This window comes from Lepidochelys kempii, chromosome 1 (genome assembly GCF_965140265.1).
Source record: "Lepidochelys kempii isolate rLepKem1 chromosome 1, rLepKem1.hap2, whole genome shotgun sequence".
In the NCBI taxonomy this organism is placed as follows: domain Eukaryota; kingdom Metazoa; phylum Chordata; order Testudines; family Cheloniidae; genus Lepidochelys; species Lepidochelys kempii.
In genome coordinates, this window is record NC_133256.1 from 160462876 (window position 1) to 160481910 (window position 19035).

General features: G+C 40.3%; 1 protein-coding gene across 10 annotated transcripts in view; it reads left to right on the forward strand.

Annotated features, from left to right (window-relative positions):
* The window catches only part of KCNJ6 (potassium inwardly rectifying channel subfamily J member 6), a 237211-nt gene that overhangs the window by 69257 nt on the left and 148919 nt on the right, over positions 1-19035 (forward strand). The window contains exon 1 of one of the 10 annotated variants that reach the window (XR_012160931.1): positions 1448-1470. The exons of 8 other annotated variants lie outside the window; for them this stretch is intronic. The gene's annotated coding sequence lies outside the window, so the exon portion shown is untranslated. Of the gene's footprint in view, positions 1-1447; positions 1471-1537; positions 1557-19035 lie in introns of those variants that run through there. One more of the 10 variants, XR_012160933.1, reaches the window with a different exon arrangement.

Sequence of the window (19035 nt, forward strand, 5' to 3'; positions counted from 1 at the left end):
ACAGTATTAAAGCTGAAAAGTGGCAAGAACTCAAAAGTTAGGAAATACCAGAATTAAGGTTGCACATGTCACTTTAAATCAGCTCCCTTGTGCTTATATATTATGACACAATCTTTAATTACATCATATAGTACCATTCTCCTCCCCCCAACAGGCCTACCTCATTCATTGCACAGGAAGGATCTATTCTGGGGATGAATCAGGGTAGTGTAGTGACATAGGCTGTTGTCTGTAGGACCCTTGTTTCATTTGTTGTAGAAGTTGCAATGTGTGTGAAGAGCAAGGTAGGAGATTACAGGATGAGAAAGACTGGGCTCATGGTTAAGGCAGTTGAATTCTGCCCTGAAGAACTGGATTCTATCCCTGCCTTTGCCTCACGTTCCTGTGTGATGCTGGGTGAGACACTTAAGTCAAACTTTTCACCAGTGATCACTAATTGTACATCCTTCATTTTTTCAGTTGTTAACTTGAGACCCCCGGGTCTGATTTGCAGAAGTGCCGAGCACTCACTATTACAACTGAAGTCAATGCGTCTTTTGCTTTGTATTAAGTTCTGTAGAATACTAAGTGCTCTGAAAAAAGCTTATAACTTGTCAAAAGCCACAGAAATTTGGCCAGGGAGGGCAAAGATTACAACCCTCCCATTCATTTAACAGGTTGTTGTGAAAATTAACTAATATTTGTGAAGCCATAGTGATGAGCACCGAAGAAGCCCAAGAAGAAATTATTAATTCTGTCTTCAGAGCAGGGTTTGGATAGTGTGCAGTAAATAAGGCCTGGGACCACACATTGAACAATGAGGAGAAAACAAAATATTGAATAGCTGCCCATTAAGTGAGCACAGTCCGTCCTGTGCACTGAATGAGGCTGTGAAAAAAAAATTGTATGTGATCATGTAATTAAAGATTGTATCATAATGCATACACATAAAGGGGGACAAATTAAGGTTGCACAGACATCCTTAATTCTGGTATTTTCTAACTTTTCAACATTTGATTTTGCAATCTTAATAATGTTCTGTTAATGTGTGGGGAGGGCAGTTGGTTGGTTTTATTATGTAATATTTATTTCTTATCAGCTTAAATTTTCCAGAGATACTGAGCCACTGCACCTCCCTCCACATATACTTCTATTGGAGTTGTTAGTTGTCTGCAATTCTGAAAAAGAACCACTACACAGAAAAAGCAGTAAGCTGGTGTTCACTCAAGAGAAGAAAGGAATTTAAAAATGACTCAAGTACTGATCAATTGTCTTCACACTGAGCAGATGACAACAGTGAAATGGTGCAAGAAAGGATCAGTGTTTCTGAAAGCTATACAAAACTGTCTGACCTGTTAGCAGGTTTATTGAGCCATCAAACAGATAAAGAAACTAATGGATTTCAGTTCTAAGATGTAACCACGGCACGATGAACACACAAAGCTGGTGAACGTTTAACAGAAGAGTGATCCTGAAATAACTGTATTTGAGGTAGAAGAGAACCGCTATTCATAAGATTCATAAGGTTCATATTCATAAAACTACTGGCTTTTAAAAACCCTAGACTTTGAGGGAAGGTAAGTTGAAAAACCCTGTAGAATCAAATGTCTGGAAAATCTGGTCATAGAAAAGTAAGAGCTAAAGGATTTGATGTGAAGGATAAATATCCCACTATCAAAACAGGGTCAAGTCTGAATTATTTTATACTCCTATCAAAGGGAGGTGGGTTTTGCCAGAATATGTTTAGTGACTAATTTTTCAAAATCCTGTAATCTGCTATCAATTAAATCATTAGGTTAGACTGTATCCTCCCATCACAATCTTCTATTAGGCATTCAGCACAGGTAAGAGGTACTGTACATTACAGCAATACTCACAAGTTACAATATCTCATGGGGCCTAAACACCTTTTATTCACTCAGACTATGCTACTTATACACAGCCAGCTATCCCCACTCAAAATGCTGGATCTTCCAACTTCTTTTAAAAAAAAAAAACAAAAAAAACCACCTATCCTTTTACCTTTCTTTTAACATTTTATATATAAAGAAGAGAAACAGAAAAACACCAAAAGTTTAAAAAAGAGCTATAAAAAAAGAAACAAAAATCATAAGAAGTTGGAAAAGACCTATTAGAATACACAGTTCACCTCCTTTGCCAATGGTTTGCTTCCTTTAGCCTGAATAATACACTAAAAAGTGGAGAATTTTTAAAATCTCTAGCTATGGGGATACTGCCACTTTCACAGAGGCTCTTCAACAGCCCAATATCACATTTTATGTAACTTTTTCCTGCTATATAGCCTAAGTTTTCCTTTTCTTAGTTTCTGCCTCTTACTACTAATTATACCCCCCACCCATGTCACACTAAATAATTCCTCTCCTTCATGATTACACTCTTCAGATATATGCAGGAATTTGGCCCCTTTAATAATCTCCGAGCTAAACCACACATTAAGCTCTTTTAATCTTGCCTCATCATTCAGTCCCTTCAATCTCCTCATCATTTTTGTGGCTCTTCTCTGAACTCACTCCAGTTTTTCATAATCATAATTCACAATTATTTCTCTTAATTAAACATCCACATACACAGATTTGAGAACTGGTGAAAAACATCAAGGCCCTCGCAGAAGAAAACATGCTCATGCAGCTGTAAAAAACAAGCACAGAGGTCTTACTTCCCTAATTGGCAATTTACCACCACCACCATCCACATATATGAAGTGTTTAGAAATGCTTCTTTTCTCCCCCTCCCAACACAGGAGCAGCTGCAGAGCTTGAGCATGCATCCCTGCCACAAAAGGAGCTGCTTCTGGGGGGCCTGTGCCTTTAACTAGCAGGCTCTGAGCACTGGAGCAGCACTGCTCACTTTCTCTTTGAGTTCTTCTACTCAGTCTGTCAAATGAGAGCCAAAACCAACACGGACTTTCTACTTTTCTATGCACCCAAAAAAACTCACGTTTCCATGAAAGGAAATGACAGATGTTGCTGGAGACAGCGGTGTAGTTCCCCAGATTCACCCTGGAGGACTTCAGCATCCAAATTGACAAGATCCATAAAAAAACCCCTCATTCCCTTCCACCCATTTTAGGACTCTCACAGGTCATTTCAGTCCAGCCAGACAACTACACCTTAGACCTGGGCATGTCTATTCACCCCTCCTGACAATGTGAGTACAAGGGAGACATGCAATGAAACTGAAAGGCAGTGAATTTAAAACAGATAAGAAGAAATGCTATTTCTCACAACACACATTTAACCTATGGAACTCATTGCTGAGAGAGAGAATTACAGCATTTAACAGAAGTCTAATAAGGAATGGATGGTATATATGAATATCCAGTTTCATAATAATACAGATTTTATTAAAAAAAAAAGGGTTTGGAAGGGATATACAGTTTCACATTTAAGGGGATAAAACTTCTAATTACTAGAGACGAGGGAGAAACTTCCCCTTGAAGAGATTATTCCATAACAGCCCATTTTAGAGATTTTTACACCTCTGTCTTTAGCATCTGGTACTAACCACTGTCAGGATACAGGCCTAGGTGAATCACTAGTCAGATCCAATATGGCACTTCCTATCTTTCTATATCTTTAGACTACAGAATATCATAATCCAGCCTCTGTGTTGGACACAGTATCAATTTATGCCAGCACTGGTCAGAGCTTCCCCATGTTTAAAGCAATGTGACTGCCAGGCAATTACAATTAATCCCCAAAGGTTTATGGACCCCACCAAATTCCAAAATATGCTCAAGGCAATAGCTGAACAACAGACTGTGGAGCTATGGCGCCCATGAAACATTATGAACATACACTAACCGCCACCACCACAGTGGCTTTCATATAGCCCCTTTCTCCCAGTTGCCAATACAGGTATCTATGGTTCTCAGATGCCTTGATTAAGGTGGACCGTGGTGGACACATGATTGACCAATAACAAAATAATTCTTGGCCTGAAGCAGACAGTTTGAAACAAAGTTTCTATAGACTTATACCTGGGCTATATTACATGCCAAGAGATCCCTCTTCTCTGCCTTCATAGCAACCACCAAAATATACTAAAGGGAGTTATTTAGGGTAGCAAATCACTTCATCAACTAGAGTATCTGAAGCCCACAGCACACTCTAGTACTACTCACTGCAAGGGGCTTTCGTCCTTCTTTGAAGAAGGCTACTCACATATGAGAAAAGAGGTAAAACCATACACAAATGCACAAAACCTTACCACCTTCCTCCCCAGATTCCTCATTCAAAAAACGAATTCTACTTCCCACCTAAACTCATTCTTTATTCTAACTGTCTCTGAAGAAACCCTTCCTAGATGCAGTGGACCTTGCCAGCGTCAAATCTACCTTTCCTAAGCAAGCTTATTAAGGACACAGCAAATATCTGTCACCAAGCACATCTGTCTACAACCAAAATCCCAGATCAGGTTTCAGGCCAGGATGGACTATTTCTGTTTCCCATGGATAAATAAGAGTCTCCTGCTCTTAAACCTCACCACAGCATACATAAGATCAGTCATAAGATACTGTTATCCTGCCTGAGAACGGTTGTTTGAATCCTTCGTCACGAGCTGTATTTAGAGTAGTGATCACTAACTACACCATGGCCCTGATCTATTTGGTACCACAGAATTCTGTTCTCTCCCTGTCCTGTGCTATACTGACATACATCCATTAAGAGAAATAATGAGATTTCAAGGGCACCAACACCAAAAATATATGTCCGTCTCCTAGAGGATAGAAAATTTTTCAAAACCATCACATTTTTGTGGGAATGGATTTCCATTTTCTTGCCAGCTCTCTTTATAACCCAGAATACAAGACAAGGAACAATTTCCTGTATTTACATGCGTTCACTGAGGTCACCTTAAGATATTTACATTGAGCAGAACCCCTCCGCATATTTGGCCTGTATAATCCCATGCTTCCAACCCACCTACCATAATCATAGAGCTCACAGATAGTACATAAAGTTGTACGAGGCTATATCCTACTACAGTTATTGTAAATGATTGATACCGAGAAGATTAAGCACCCAAATCATGACATTTAAAAAATCACATCTTCATTTCATTCATAAGAAACAGAATGATTGTCACAGCCTGACATGTTTATCATTGTCAAGCTGAGCCAGCTATTACATACAGTAGATTTCCTCTGTCACTCCTAGGAACTAATATAATGGGATCATGTCATGTAGGGTTTGCTAATCTAACTGTACATTGAAAGGATAAAAAAAAAGCACAATTACTTGTCCTTAGAAACAGCACATTTCAGTTTAGTTCAGAGAACTGATATCATATTTTTGAAAGTTTGGGATGCTGTTTTATTGATCTGTTTGCCTCTTTATTTGGCTAGCTGGGTAAAGATTGGTCCCACCAAATCTACAAAAACATAAAATGGTGTTTGGAGTTCCCATATCCCTATAGTTGCTCTTTTGTAGGTCAGGAAAGGACTAGCTAGAGTATTCCTATCAAGTCAAGTCAACTTGTTCCTAGGGGATATTGCTCCAAATGTTAAGGGGGGGGGGGGGAACTGTGTGTGCACCAATTTTCAATTTAGGGGTGTACTACCAGTCAGTATGTAAGACCCAAATAATTCTTGCTGTAGTATTAATCTGTGGCTGAATATTTATTTGTAGGACCCGTACGACTACATTTGCTTGACTAAAATGTTCTTTATCCACATAAAAATTGTTTAAAAATTTGTTCATTAAAAACCTGATCTAAACACCTCTAAAGTCAATAGAAAAATTCCCACCGATTTCAATGGGCTTTGGCTCAAATCGTCCTCCCTCCTTTTCCCCTCACTCTCCTCATCCCCTATATGGTGATCTGGCTACTGATGTGCAAAGGCAACAAATGGCCTTGTGCATTAGTCTGAATGTGTTTCTGTTATCCTTGAGTAGGCTTGTAGGTTCCAATTCTGCATGTAACTCTGTATAGGCAGACACCTGTGCTTCTGTGTAGTGTCACTGATTTTACTGTGGACACGGGTCCACTTGCGTGGAGTCAGTTGCAGTATTAGGGCCTTAATTACCATGTATTGCTAAATTACCTTATTTGGGAAGGGTGGGTGTGCAAATGTACAACAGCTATGCAAGGCTTGATGTCTTCTCCACTCAGTTTTATGCCTCTACTGTAATATACTCTGATTTGCATTTTGCAATTTGAACATGTAATGGTTTGATATTTTTTATCATCATATATCTGCTGATGAAAATGAAGCCTCAGGTAGGGATCTTTGAACACAAAATTGCAATGCAACTTAAATGTATAAATTGCTACATTTGATTTCTTCTCGTTTGAAGAAAGTAAATTGATTGTTGAATAGAGCTGATTGAATAGTATAAAAACTTGTTTGCAAACAGTTTATTGAATTAGGAAGCAGGTTTTGAATCACACTATTTGCACCACCTCTATTATTCACTGTTCATGAACGTTTGCACAGCTCCATACAAATGCTCATGAAGTATGGAGTCCATAATTGATCATTTAATTTTTAAAAATGTATTTGGGGTGTAAGTAATTTACAAAGTTTAAGGTCATACAGTCAGAATAGGAATGTAACTGTGTGCCTTATGTGACCAATTACAAAGTTTGAATAGCAAATTACAAATCATCAACTGAATGAACATTGTGGACAGATTACACCTGATCCAAAGTCCATAGAAATCAATGGAAGGATGTTCATTGACTGCAATCGGATTTTCATCTGATACCACCTGAAAGTCCAAAGCATAAACATGGTCATAAAAATTATTTGACAAAAGTTTTCAAATATGCACCATTCGCAATGGCTTACAACTTCCACCCTGAACATCCCAATGACTTTGGAGGCAAGTGGCTGGCCCCTTCCCTCTTGCTAGGAAACTCACATGCCAACCAGTTGCCTCACTCCCTCAGCTCCCATTTTGGCAGGTGCAGTTGGAAAGTAAGCTGCCTTCTCTCCCCTCCCCCCACACCCCAAATCCCTGGAATGAAAATTCAGTGTAGATCTCCCATTCAGCAGTGGGGAAATGCTCCTGTCCTGTTGCTGGCTCTTTAAAGGCACTGCATGAATAGGGAATCTCCGTTCCAGGACTGAATGGGAAATTTTCATAGAGCTTCAGTAGAAACAAAAGCTAAACTGTGCAGTCTAATTTCTTTGCCAAGCTAAGTGAAATGCAAACCTTAAACAAACAGCATGAGCGGTGAAAAGTCAATTAGATTTTAAAAATGCATTCTGCTTTAATCATCTCACTAGTCAACTGTAACTTTTGTAAGTCTTATTTCCTTTGAATACACAATTATCTTTTCTGCACATTATGAAATAGACAGTAGTAGTGATAATTAAAATTATTTAAAGCACAAGATGAGGCCAAAACCTGATGAATTATACAGAATTCATGATGCTCATGTATAAGGAAAATGATTGCTTGAAAATGTGTATTTTAACTTCAACAGTGCCATTAGATGCAGCTTCTTTTTAAAATGAGGAACTATTTTCAAATGTGCCACTAGAACAGAAGAGAGGTGTACCTCTGTGGCGAAGTCATAGAATTTAAAAAGAAACCTCACTGGGGGGGAGGGGGGGAGGAAATACCCTCATCTTTGTTGAGAGATTATAATTTCAAATTAAGTCTGCATCATGTGTTACTATAGAAACTTCCATTTTGTGGCATGTTTGTGCAGAAAATGGTCAAAAGTTGCATTTTAATGCAGGCAAATAGCACATTTTCTTCTTCAGGGTTACAAAATAAAATAGAATTATTAGAAATAGAATAATTAGAAAAAGGCAAGCTAATTAAGGTCATGAGGAAGGGGCATTAAATCCTGAAGTGACATATGCCATATTAATTTTCAACTGCATCTCCGCCTCACAGATTATGTATTAGATACTGCAGGAGACTGATGGATTGAGAGGCTTGTTGCCATGGTGATATTTGCTGCTTTGCTGGTATTCCCTACAGAAAGTAAAGGATTTTTTTTTTCTCCTCAGTTAGACAAATTGGCTATATATAGCAAGAGACGCTAGCGAACCGAAACAGCAGAGTCTGGTAGGGGGAGGCTGAGAGAAAGTCTAAGGAACCACAATAGACCAGAAAGCGGGGAGGGGGGTGAAAGAAAGAAGCTTATCGCATTTCTATTATGTTTCCCTCTTCAGGATGAGGGAGGAGAGCAGAAGATAAAAAGGCAGTGTTGCCTAAAAGACGGCTACAGCTCCCACTGGTTTAGTCTGCTTGAGATGGGTTATAGCCTGAGGCAAAGCTAAGAGCTAAAAGCCTCTCAAGTGGGCAGTGAAACAACGGAATTGCTTACCACCGAAACTGTCAGTGTAAATCGCAGTTTGAGGTCCAAATATAAGGTTTTTTTTAAATCTTTGCTTACAATGTTTTTAAGGCAAGGTGTTGATACCATTTCCACCCATTTCTTGGCACCGTGAAAGTGCTGTAGTCAGATACTAAGCACTGTATCTTATGATTAAAATCTGTTGCTCTGAGGTGTGGGAAGTGTGTGACAGTGTGGTTTAATTTTTAATATTAGCCCATCTCAGCCAAATATCTAAAGACTATTGTGGAAGGCAAGAAAAGGCAAGGTATATTTTGCTCTGATTTCCCACTCCCGCAGTCCCCTTCACACACACAGATGCATGAAGGAATTTACAGCATTTGCTCTGTGGTTTAGCAAGCTACTATCCCATAAAGATATACTGGGAAGTTCTCACTGCATCCCAATTATAAGTTAGAATATCATATTTAAATGTTTCCTATTCCTTTTCATGCTTATATTACAATTATATATATCACCATCAGCTTACAGTGGGCTGTACAACAAGCAACATAGAGCAAATAATTAAAGTCCCTGCCCCGAAGGGTTCACAGTCCTAAGGCAGGAGAAAGAAAAATGCAATAAGGAATAAGCACAGGATGACTAGCGGTCATTAAGGTTGGAATGCTGAGAAGAGGGATGACTCTTGGTGGACAGCACATTGACTGATGGGCTGTTTCACATATAAGGTGCATCACGACAGAAGGTGTCTTAAGGTAACAAGATGAAGGAAAGCGCAGAGTATACTCAGGGTCAAAGTTATGGGGTACTTTTGAAAGGAAGAAGGAGAAGCTTGAATTTAATGGAGAGGAACCCAGTGCAGAGACAGAAGAGGGGGGCACAGGCAGAATGTGGGAAGCAGGGAGAGAATGATCTTGGCACCAGCTTTTCTCCAATTGTTAATTATGTAATTAGACAAAAGGAATAACCAGATCATGGGATAGTGTCTTAGCAAGTAGAGAAACTCAAAGGAAGGGATGAGGGGAGAAGGAATGAGAACTCAAAGGATTACACTAAAATTATAAGCTTTGGGGACAGCCATCATGGAACTTGTGTTCACAGGGATACAGAACTGGGGGCAAGGAGAGGGCTTGGGAGGAAAATAAACCCACTTGTAGCCATGTTGAGTTTGGGGTGTCAGGGACACATCCAGGAAGAGAAAAATGGCTCTAGAACTGAACAGAGATGGTTATTTAGGAGTTATAATTGAAAAGCAGTAATAGAACCTACAAGATTTAATGAGATCCTGCAGGAAGATAACATAGGGTGAGAAGTCCAGTCATGGAGCTCTGAGGGATTCAAATTCAAATACAGAAAATAGCTGGTATCCCCAAAAGGGAGAAGACAGACAGAAAGGAAAGGGGATAGCAAAGATTGTGTAGCACCGTGTATGTGGAAAGGAAGGGACTGATCAGCTCTATTAAAGTAAACTGATCAAGGAATCTATTAATAACATGAATGGGAGCTGTTTCAAATAAGTTAAATGAGTGAAAGTGGGATTGCACAGTAGCAAATCATAGACCTGGAGGAAAAGAATGCAAGGCTGACAGATGGACTATTTTCTCCTTGACAAAGCATCTCATAATTTCTACCTCCCCAAGAAAGACACTTGATACTTCACAAAATGTTAACTAGTTAATCCTCACAACTCTGCTGAGACATACCATTGGGGAAATCTTCTTCCTACTCCCAACGGTAGGCCATGAAGTCAATGGGGGCAGGTTGTCACATTGTTCTGATGCAGAACAAAAACAAATTTCAAACATAAAAAAAAAATTTGCAAAAGAAAAAGCTCTTGTTTTCCTGCCAGCTCTAAATTCATGTTCCTATACAAGTTTATACAATACTGTGACACGAGTTTCAATGGCAAACTTTGAGAGTCTTGTCAGACCAATTCCAAAGATCTACATGGGGTGTACAGTAGCAATCATTCCTTGGCAGGAAAGAGAGAGCAGAACACCACATGTGATGCCTTAGCTCTGATCTACCACCAATACTAGGGATAATTTGTCAGGAGTATCTATTGATTCATACTGCTTAGAATCCATTTATAGCGGTTGCCTGTTTGGAGATATTATAATTTACAGGGTCATGTAAATTATTCTTGGTCTGTGAAATATTGACCCCAATATATAGAGATGCTGTGCATGCACATGTAACTCATCTACTAAAAATCCTTGGGGATTTTTTTGGGGGGGTTATTGACAACAAATTATTGCCCATGTGCATTAACCACTTTAATAAACAGTTCAGTTGTTCTGTGGTTTATCTTCCCTCTAAAACACCCAGAGGCAATAACCCATACAGTAAGGATTACAGGCCTAAAAACTTTCAGTTTAAACTAAAGTTGTTTCTGAGATACAGAAAGCATCTCTTTTAATAACATGCTTTCATTATTTAAATGCACAAGTTTTGAACTACTGATTTATTACAGAGGTGCTGTGGAGGAATAGTAAATTTACCCTGGACTGAGACCTTCTATCTCAGATTTCAGAACAGAGCAAAATTTACAGCTAGCAAAAGGGATGTATGATACCAATATGGAAACATATTCATAGGCATGTATATTACACACACAAAATGTCAAAGACGTAATAAGGTTCAGAAGTCAACCACTCGAAAGTTAGGAAATACCAGAATTAAGGTTTCCCTTGCAAACTTAATATAGCCTCTTGTGCTTATTAAGTTTCCTCCTGGGGGTTTCTCGTCATAGTCTCTAAGTGCTTCACAAACACTAATGGATTTGACAGACTTTCAAAGACAGGAAACTATTATCATCCCTGTTTTACAGAGAGAGAAACTGAGACAAGAGGACAAAGGGTTAGATTCACAAAAGGATTTAGGTACCTAATCCCAGAATCAGACCTGACTGGGATTCACAAAACCTCCATTCAACTGCCCTGAATCCTGTAGCCACCTAAATTTGCCCAGCCCCAAATTTTTTGCTGTGAAATTTCCCTAGGTGCTTATGTTTCTGCCTCAGAGTACACGCACTACTACCCCACACCAGGCATCCAGATACCTTAGCCCAAGTGGAATGAACAAGTCAGGGAGAAGTAGGTTTCCTCTGCCTAACTTGTCTGAGAGGCCCAACCCAGTAAGCATGCTTAGACCTCACCTACCAGATGGGGCCCCAATAGGCAAACAAAACAGAGAGGGAGCGAGAAAGTGGAGGCAGTGCCATCATCCACCTTATAACTACTAGGCTGGTGGTTAGAGCCCCCACTTCAAGACCCTCTTCCACCCGAGGGGGAGAAGGGATTTTAATTGGGATCTGCCACCTCTCAGTTGCATGCCCTAGCTATTGGGCTACAGGATATAAATAAATTTGGGGCGCCAAGCATAGAACCTTGCACTTGTCTTTATTGAATTTCATCTTGTTGATTTCAGATCAATTCTCCAAAGTACTTACAACCCCTCCCAGTTTGGTGTTGTCAGTATTTTCATTAATGACTTGGATAATGGAGTGGAGAATATGTTTATAAAATTTACAGACTAGTGCTGGACCCAAGACAGATCCCTGTGGGACCCCCACTAGATACATCCTCCAGTTTGTCAGTGAACCACCTGTAACTATTCTAGAAGTTCGGTCTTTCAACCAGTCATGCACCCACCTCATAATAATTTCATCAAGACCACATTTCCCTAATTTGCTTTGAGACGGTCATGTGGAACGGTGTCAAAAGCTTTATTAAAATCAAGATATAGCACATCTAGTGCTTCCCCCCACAATCTCAGATGACCAGGTATCCTGATTTTATAAGGACAGTCCCCATATTCAGGGCTTAGGTGCCTATATAAGACATTTCCCCTACACACACACCCTGTCCTGATTTTTCACACTTGCTGTCTGGTCAACCTACCCTACCCACTAGGCCAGTAACCCTGTCAAAGAAGGAAATTAGTTTGGTTTGGCATTAATTTGTTCTTGACAAATCCAGCTTAGCTGTTATTTTTCACTCTATTATCCTCTAGGTGCTTACAAACTGATTGTTTCATAATTTGTTCTAGTATCTTTCCAGGTATTGAAGTTGGGCTGACCGTCTATAATTTCCTGGGTCCTCCTTGCTCCCCATTTTAAACACAGGTACTAGGTCTGTCAGTTTCCAGTCCTCTGGGACCTCACTCATCCTCCCTGAGTTCTCAAAGATAATCACTAATAGTTTCGAGACAGCCTCAGTTAGTTCCTTGAGTGCCATAGGACTCAGAATCTCCATGCTTAAGTTTCTTTGTGAATTTAGGCCAAAGTTATTTGTCTAAGGCCACAAGGAGAATCTGTTGCAGTGTCAAGATTAGAATTCAAGACCTCCTGACACCCAAATCTGCCAAAAGTGCTGAGAGCCACAGCTCCCATTTGTATAAGCTGCAGGTGCAAGTGCTTAGTGCTTCTGAAAATAAGTCCCCAGGTGTCTCAAGTTGGGCACTGAGAAAATGAAGCTCACACAATTAGTGGTCACCTACCAAACTTTTGGTTTAAGTGACTTTCCCAGCATCACACAGGAAGACTATGGCAGGGATAGAATTCAGTCACAAAACCAGCCCTTTCGCCACACACCTTCCATCTTATAGGGCAAATGAAACAGGAGCCCTACAACCAACAATCTTATTCACTACACGACACTGATCATCATCCATCCTGCGCACAGAATGAGGTAGGGGTTCTGTGGGGGAAAAGTATGTGATCACGTAATTAAAAACTGTATCATAATGCATATGGGCAGGGTAGCCAAATTAAGGTTACAGATGTAACCTAAGTGATGGCATTTGCTAACTTTTGAGTGCCTGACTTTGCAACCTAAATAGCTTTCTTTTAATATAGTTTCCTGTGTGTCATTTACTAGTTGTTTTAAAGGGAAAAAACAATAAATTCAGTTATTTGCAACTCTCCACCAGATAGCAGCAGCAGGATTTGATTCCTGAATCTTCAGTATTGCAGCAAAAAAGTCTACCATTTGAGCTATAGAACTAACTACACTAGCAGATGCCCAAAGAAGACTGTTATCCTGCTTGAACCAATTACTAAGAAAGGACACAACACACTGAAACAGTGTGTTACCTATTTATGAGAAGCCCCACTTTACAAGGGCAAGGGCAAAAAAACACTGAGTTCTTTCTGAGAGGTAGTATAGCTAAGTGGATGAGTAATCATGCCTCTCACCTTCAGAGCATGTTCAGGTGCAATGTTGCAGGGGGTTTGCAGTTTAGCACTCCCTTTACCTGTTCCAATTACGCAGTGATCTGCCATTTTCCATGGCTTAGCTCTCCAGCCAGATCACTACACAGTCCATTCCACTTCCAGGGTAGACAGAAAAATCCAAAAATAGGAAACAAATGGCCTTCAAACCTGTCTCCCAATGTCTATCTGAAACTTGCCTTTCTTGGCCTCTTTTGACATCCACGCATCCTCTCTCGGTCTGGGGGACAGGCAAGGGGAACACAGGCCCACTCTTTTCCTGGGGTCCTTTGATCCTTCTGCAGTTTCTCTGAGCTGCTCCTATCTTCACCCCACTTGTTGATGTCTTCACCAGTTCTCTGGACTCTGCTGTTCCAGCCTGGATCTGTGGTTCCCTCACATCTTCTCCTTAGCCCACTATGAAGACCATTCCCTGCCCTTCTCTGCAGCAGCTTGACCGTATTACATGCACTCCCTCTGCCTGTCACCTTTCAAGCAGTCATTATCTTCCTCCTCCAAACAGGAGTTACTGCTCAGCCCTCTTGCTGGAGCTGAGCCTGTGTCTCAGGCCTCTTGCCTTGGAATAGTCTCAAGTGCAAGGCTTTTGCCAATTGGCCACAGCTGAACACACTCTCCAGTTAGCCTTCCAATCTGGAGGGTTCAGCAGGCCAGCTTTCTCCTGTCAGCATCCATGTATTGTGAGGGAAGAGGCAGTTTTTATGCTGGCCCCCATTCTCCCACTTTCTTCCTAGCTGATCGGGTGAGCAAGGAAACCCTGCCCTCTCTGCAAGGTTTTGGGCCCTTAAAGGTACAGTGTCAGGATACCTTTCCCCCCAAGCACCATTCATTCCAAGGACCCTTAGGTCTCTCTGTACATCTACTGGACCTTCCAAACCCTGAAAGGATCATGTCAGGTGGTGGGGTGGGCTGAGCACTAGATGCTACCACCTGCTAGGCACTTTATCACAGGATGAGATTAGAGTCTGATGTATTAGAGAGCTAGGTTCTATTTCCAGCTAGTGTATCTTCTCAGTGGATTATAAGGCCTAAATTATTAATAATTCTGTACCCTTCACCACCCTTACTAACATCAGTCACAACAAGAAATGAGTCTGAAACTCATGATCTCCTGGCTCTCCATGCAAAGTACATTCCTTTCGTAAGAGAAATCTTCCTCCATCATCATCCTATCTGTGTCCATCCAGAGTTTGAGCTCTCTATGAAATGCTGAAGAGACACTAGGGCAGTGCATGCCTAGTGTTATACGACATTGGGGTGGGAGAAAGTGGGGTTGGCATGCTCCCTAAAACAAACTACACTACACAAACAATAAATGGAAAATGGTAACTTTCAACAGTTTATAACTCACCCAAATCTAGGCAGATTTTCACAAGGCCAGCAAAAGGCACCTCCCGGGACTAGGCCCTATCCTCTTGCCAAATTTCAAAGTCCTGCTGCAAACAGCACAAGCCATAGAGCTTTTCAAAGAAGAGGTTACTAGAAATTGTATAATGGAAAGCCTTAGGAAGCCTTAACATAGGGATTGCTCATCTGCAATTGTAGATGGGAAGGAGGCTGCCAGGTTCCATGCATATTTTCCATGGTGATGAAAGTTCTCTGTGGGAGAGCAACATTTAAAGAAGATTCTAGATCTGCTCTATCAAGTTTATTCAAACCTCTAGGCCAAGTCTGCACATGGATTGTGGCACAGAAGAGCATCTAGCCCTCAGAAATTCTGATTAGCCAATCAGATTTACCAAATATTTGCTTAAAATATTCCCATTTCTTTTAACATCAGTGAAAGGTCATCATTTAGTTGGTGCAAGATATCTGGCTTTGCACAGCAAATGACAAAGTAGTTTGAGATTATCTTGAGTATATTTGCAGAAATAAAATAGAGAAACTATTTTCTCATCTGTCACTTGTTATGTTGCCTGTCATATATCATTCAGCACATGGTAACAGTAAGCCAGTATGGGCAGAGGAAATTTTAACCATGTATGGATATGTCCATTAATGCAGTACATGAGACACAATATATCAGTATGTTGTGATTAATCCAGCAGTTCTCATTTTCTTTTTAAAAAGGAAGACTAGTAAACCAATTTAATTAATGTGTCATGGGGTCCACTCACCACAGCAGAGCCTCCTGCTGGCCATCCTGGGGACTAGCTCTGCCAGTTCGTGCGCCCTCTTCTGGTGGTGCCTCTCCCATCGTCTTCTCACCCTGCGGCCCTGCCAGGAACCATCCATGTTTCCCGCTTCTGGGGTTAACCAAGTCCCTCTACGCAAACAGTCTCAGGCAGTCTTCTCCTGGGCTGTCCTGGAGGTGCCACTTCCCCAGGTGCCAGTAGGGGAACCCAGCCTGCCCTCTACTCCAGATTCCAGTCCAGGGACCCTCAGCTCAGCAATTCTGGGCTCTACCATCTCAGCCCTCACTGCTTCTTCCCTGAACTGCTTCCTACACTTCCTGGCTCTCCCACTTTTCTGGGAGTACCAGTTCCAAGCCAATTCCTTCCTCCCTCTTCCCAGAAAGTGACTGCAGACTATCTCCCTGCAGCCTCTAAACACTGCTCCCTCTTCTCAGGGAGTAACTGCTCTTTCCCCACTGCTGTGTCTGTTCTCAACTCCTGGGCATTATAGGCCAGGTGCAGCCTGGGCAGTTAGATGGCCTACCTAACCACTTCTAACCCTGTGTGGTGTGAACTCCCCATCATAGAACTTAAAACCGCTCAGGGATAGATCCTCAGCAGATGGAAATGAACATAGCTCCATTGAAGTTAATGCAATTATGCTAGTTTCCACTATTTGAGGATCTGACTTCTGTATGGAATCTCCCAATTACTGGAATCATTGCTATGGTCACCATTAACAAGTCAGCACTTACCAGCAGCTGTCATACAGTGGTATCTGAGATCACATGTGTTTTCCCTTATCTTTATGAGATCACTACATTTCAAATTCTTGTATTATTCAACTTTGACAAATATTAACTATTTATGGATTCTACCGAGCTATGTTTCCATCTGAAAATCCAACATGCCACTAATGTGTTTTTCTTATTGCCCGATCCTGCAGTCTCAGCGAAAGTTACACTGAGATCACTGCAGGATCCTAAGAAAGTGCTATATAAAACTATGAGAGAAAATAGTCTGTGGAAAAGAATATATATTTAACAAAACCATTACAGTGTGGGCTCACTCCAGTATATTCAGACACATACATCTTAAAATAGGATTCAGAAGAAAATTTCTATCAAAATTTCAACTCTATGTGATGTGATAGGTTCTCCCCCCACACACACACACACAGGAAGTATTTAACCAGATTGCAGTCATTTAGCACCATCTTCAGAATAATATGACAAAGTAACATAATACTCCCTTAATGCAACAGTCAGTTCTCCTGTAGCAGTGCAGAAGGATAACGTGGTGTAGGGTGACCAGATAGCAAGTGTCAAAAATCAGGACACTTTTTTCTCAGGGCGTGCGGAGGTATAGATGCATATATGAGACAAAGCCCCTAATACAGAATCAGAGAATCATAAGACTGGAAGGTACCTTGACAGGTCAAGTCGTCGAGTCCCCTGCACTCATGGCAGGACTTAGTATTATCTAGTCCATCCCTGACAGGTGTCTGTCTAACCTACTCTTAAAAATCTCCAATGATGGAGATTCCACAACCGCCCTGGGCAATTTATTCCCATGCTTAACCACTCAGACAGTTAGGAACTGCCCTAGCTGCAATTTAAGCCCATTGCTTCTTCGCCTATTCTCAGAAGTTAAGGAGAACAATTTTTCTCCCTCCTCCTTGTAACAACCTTTTATGGACTTGAAAACTGTTATGTCCCCTCTCAGTCTTGTCTTTTCCAGACTAAACAAACCCAGTTTTTTTCAATCTTCCCTCATAAGTCATGTTTTCTAGACCTTTAATCACTTTTGTTGCTCTTCTCTGGACTTTCTCCAATTTGTCCACATCTTTCCTGAAATGTTGTGCCCAGAACTGCACACAATACTCAAGTTGAGGCCTAATCAGTGCAGAGTAGAGTGGAAGAATTATTTCTTATGACTTCCTTACAACACTCCTGCTAATACCTCCCAGAATTGTTTGCTTTTTTTTGCAACAGTTCTACAAAGTTGACTTGTGATCCACTATGACCCCCAGATCCCTTTCTGCGGTACTCCTTCCTAGGCACTCATTTCCCATTTTGTATATGTGCAACTGGTTGTTCCTCCCTAAGTGGAGTACTTAAGCTGACTGGTCTGTAATTCCCCAGGTTGTCTTTATTCCCCTTTTTATAGATTGGCACTATATTTGCCCTTTTCCAGTCCTCTGGAACCTCTCCCATCTTCCATGACTTTTCAAAGATAATCGCTAATGGCTCAGATATCTCCTCAGTCAGCTCCTTGAGTATTCTCGGATTATTTCATCAGGCCCTGGTGATTTGAAGACATTTAACTTGTCTAAGTATTTTTTAACTTGTTCTTTCCTATTTTAGCCTTTGATCCTATGTCAATTTCATTGTTGTTCACTATGTTAGACGTCCAATAGCTACTAACCTTTTTGCTGAAAACTGAAACAAAAAAGAGAGTTATTTAGCCATTTCCACATTTTCTGTTATTGTTCCCCCTCCCCCATTCAATAATGGGTCTACCCTGTTCTTGGTTGTCTTCTTGCTTCTAATGTATTTGTAGAATGTTTTCTTGTTACCCTTTATGTCTCTAGCTAGTTTAATCTCATTTTGTGCCTTGGTCTTTCTAATTTTATCCCTACATACTTGTGTTATTTTTTTATATTCATCCTTTGTAATTTGACCTAGTTTCCACTTTTTGTAGGACTCTTGCTTGAGTTTCAGATCACTGAAGATTTCCTGGTTAAGCCAGGGTGGTCTCTTGCCCTACTTCCTGTCTTTTCTACCTAGTGGGATAGTTGCTCTTGTGCCTTTAATAAAGTCTCTTGGAAAAACTGCCAACTCTCTTGAACTGTTTTTCCTCTTAGATTTGCTTCCCATGGTATCTTACTAAAGTTATGCCATCAAGGATGGTTATTACTTGCTGGTAGCTTCAATGTATACACAGTATGGTTCAAAATAGAATAGGAAGTTCTAACACTACAGTGGTAACATCCTTAATGAATAAAGTCATTTTCAAATATATTATAATTTGATTAGTTTTGATAGAAGGCAGTACATGAAAGTTATGAAACAAAAATAAATACTATGAAGGCTGTAAGAAGCATGACAGTATTTCATGTAACTATTTATTTTGGCTTTAAAATGCAAATAAAAAGCTCCTTGGAAAATCCCTGTTAAATATTATTTTAAAATCCTTTTGTACAAATGAATGGTGAAAACTTTCATTTCAGTTCCCTTCACATTATCACAGGAGTTTGTTAAACAGAAAATTAAAAAAGGAAATATTGATCAAAATCTTATCTCAAATAAATATCAAGTTTGAATAGTAGCCAATATATTTCAATGTCTGTATGTATTTTATAAATTTATATGCACAAAGATATAGAAATATATTATATTGCTCACACTATTTCTAAGGATTAATATTTAT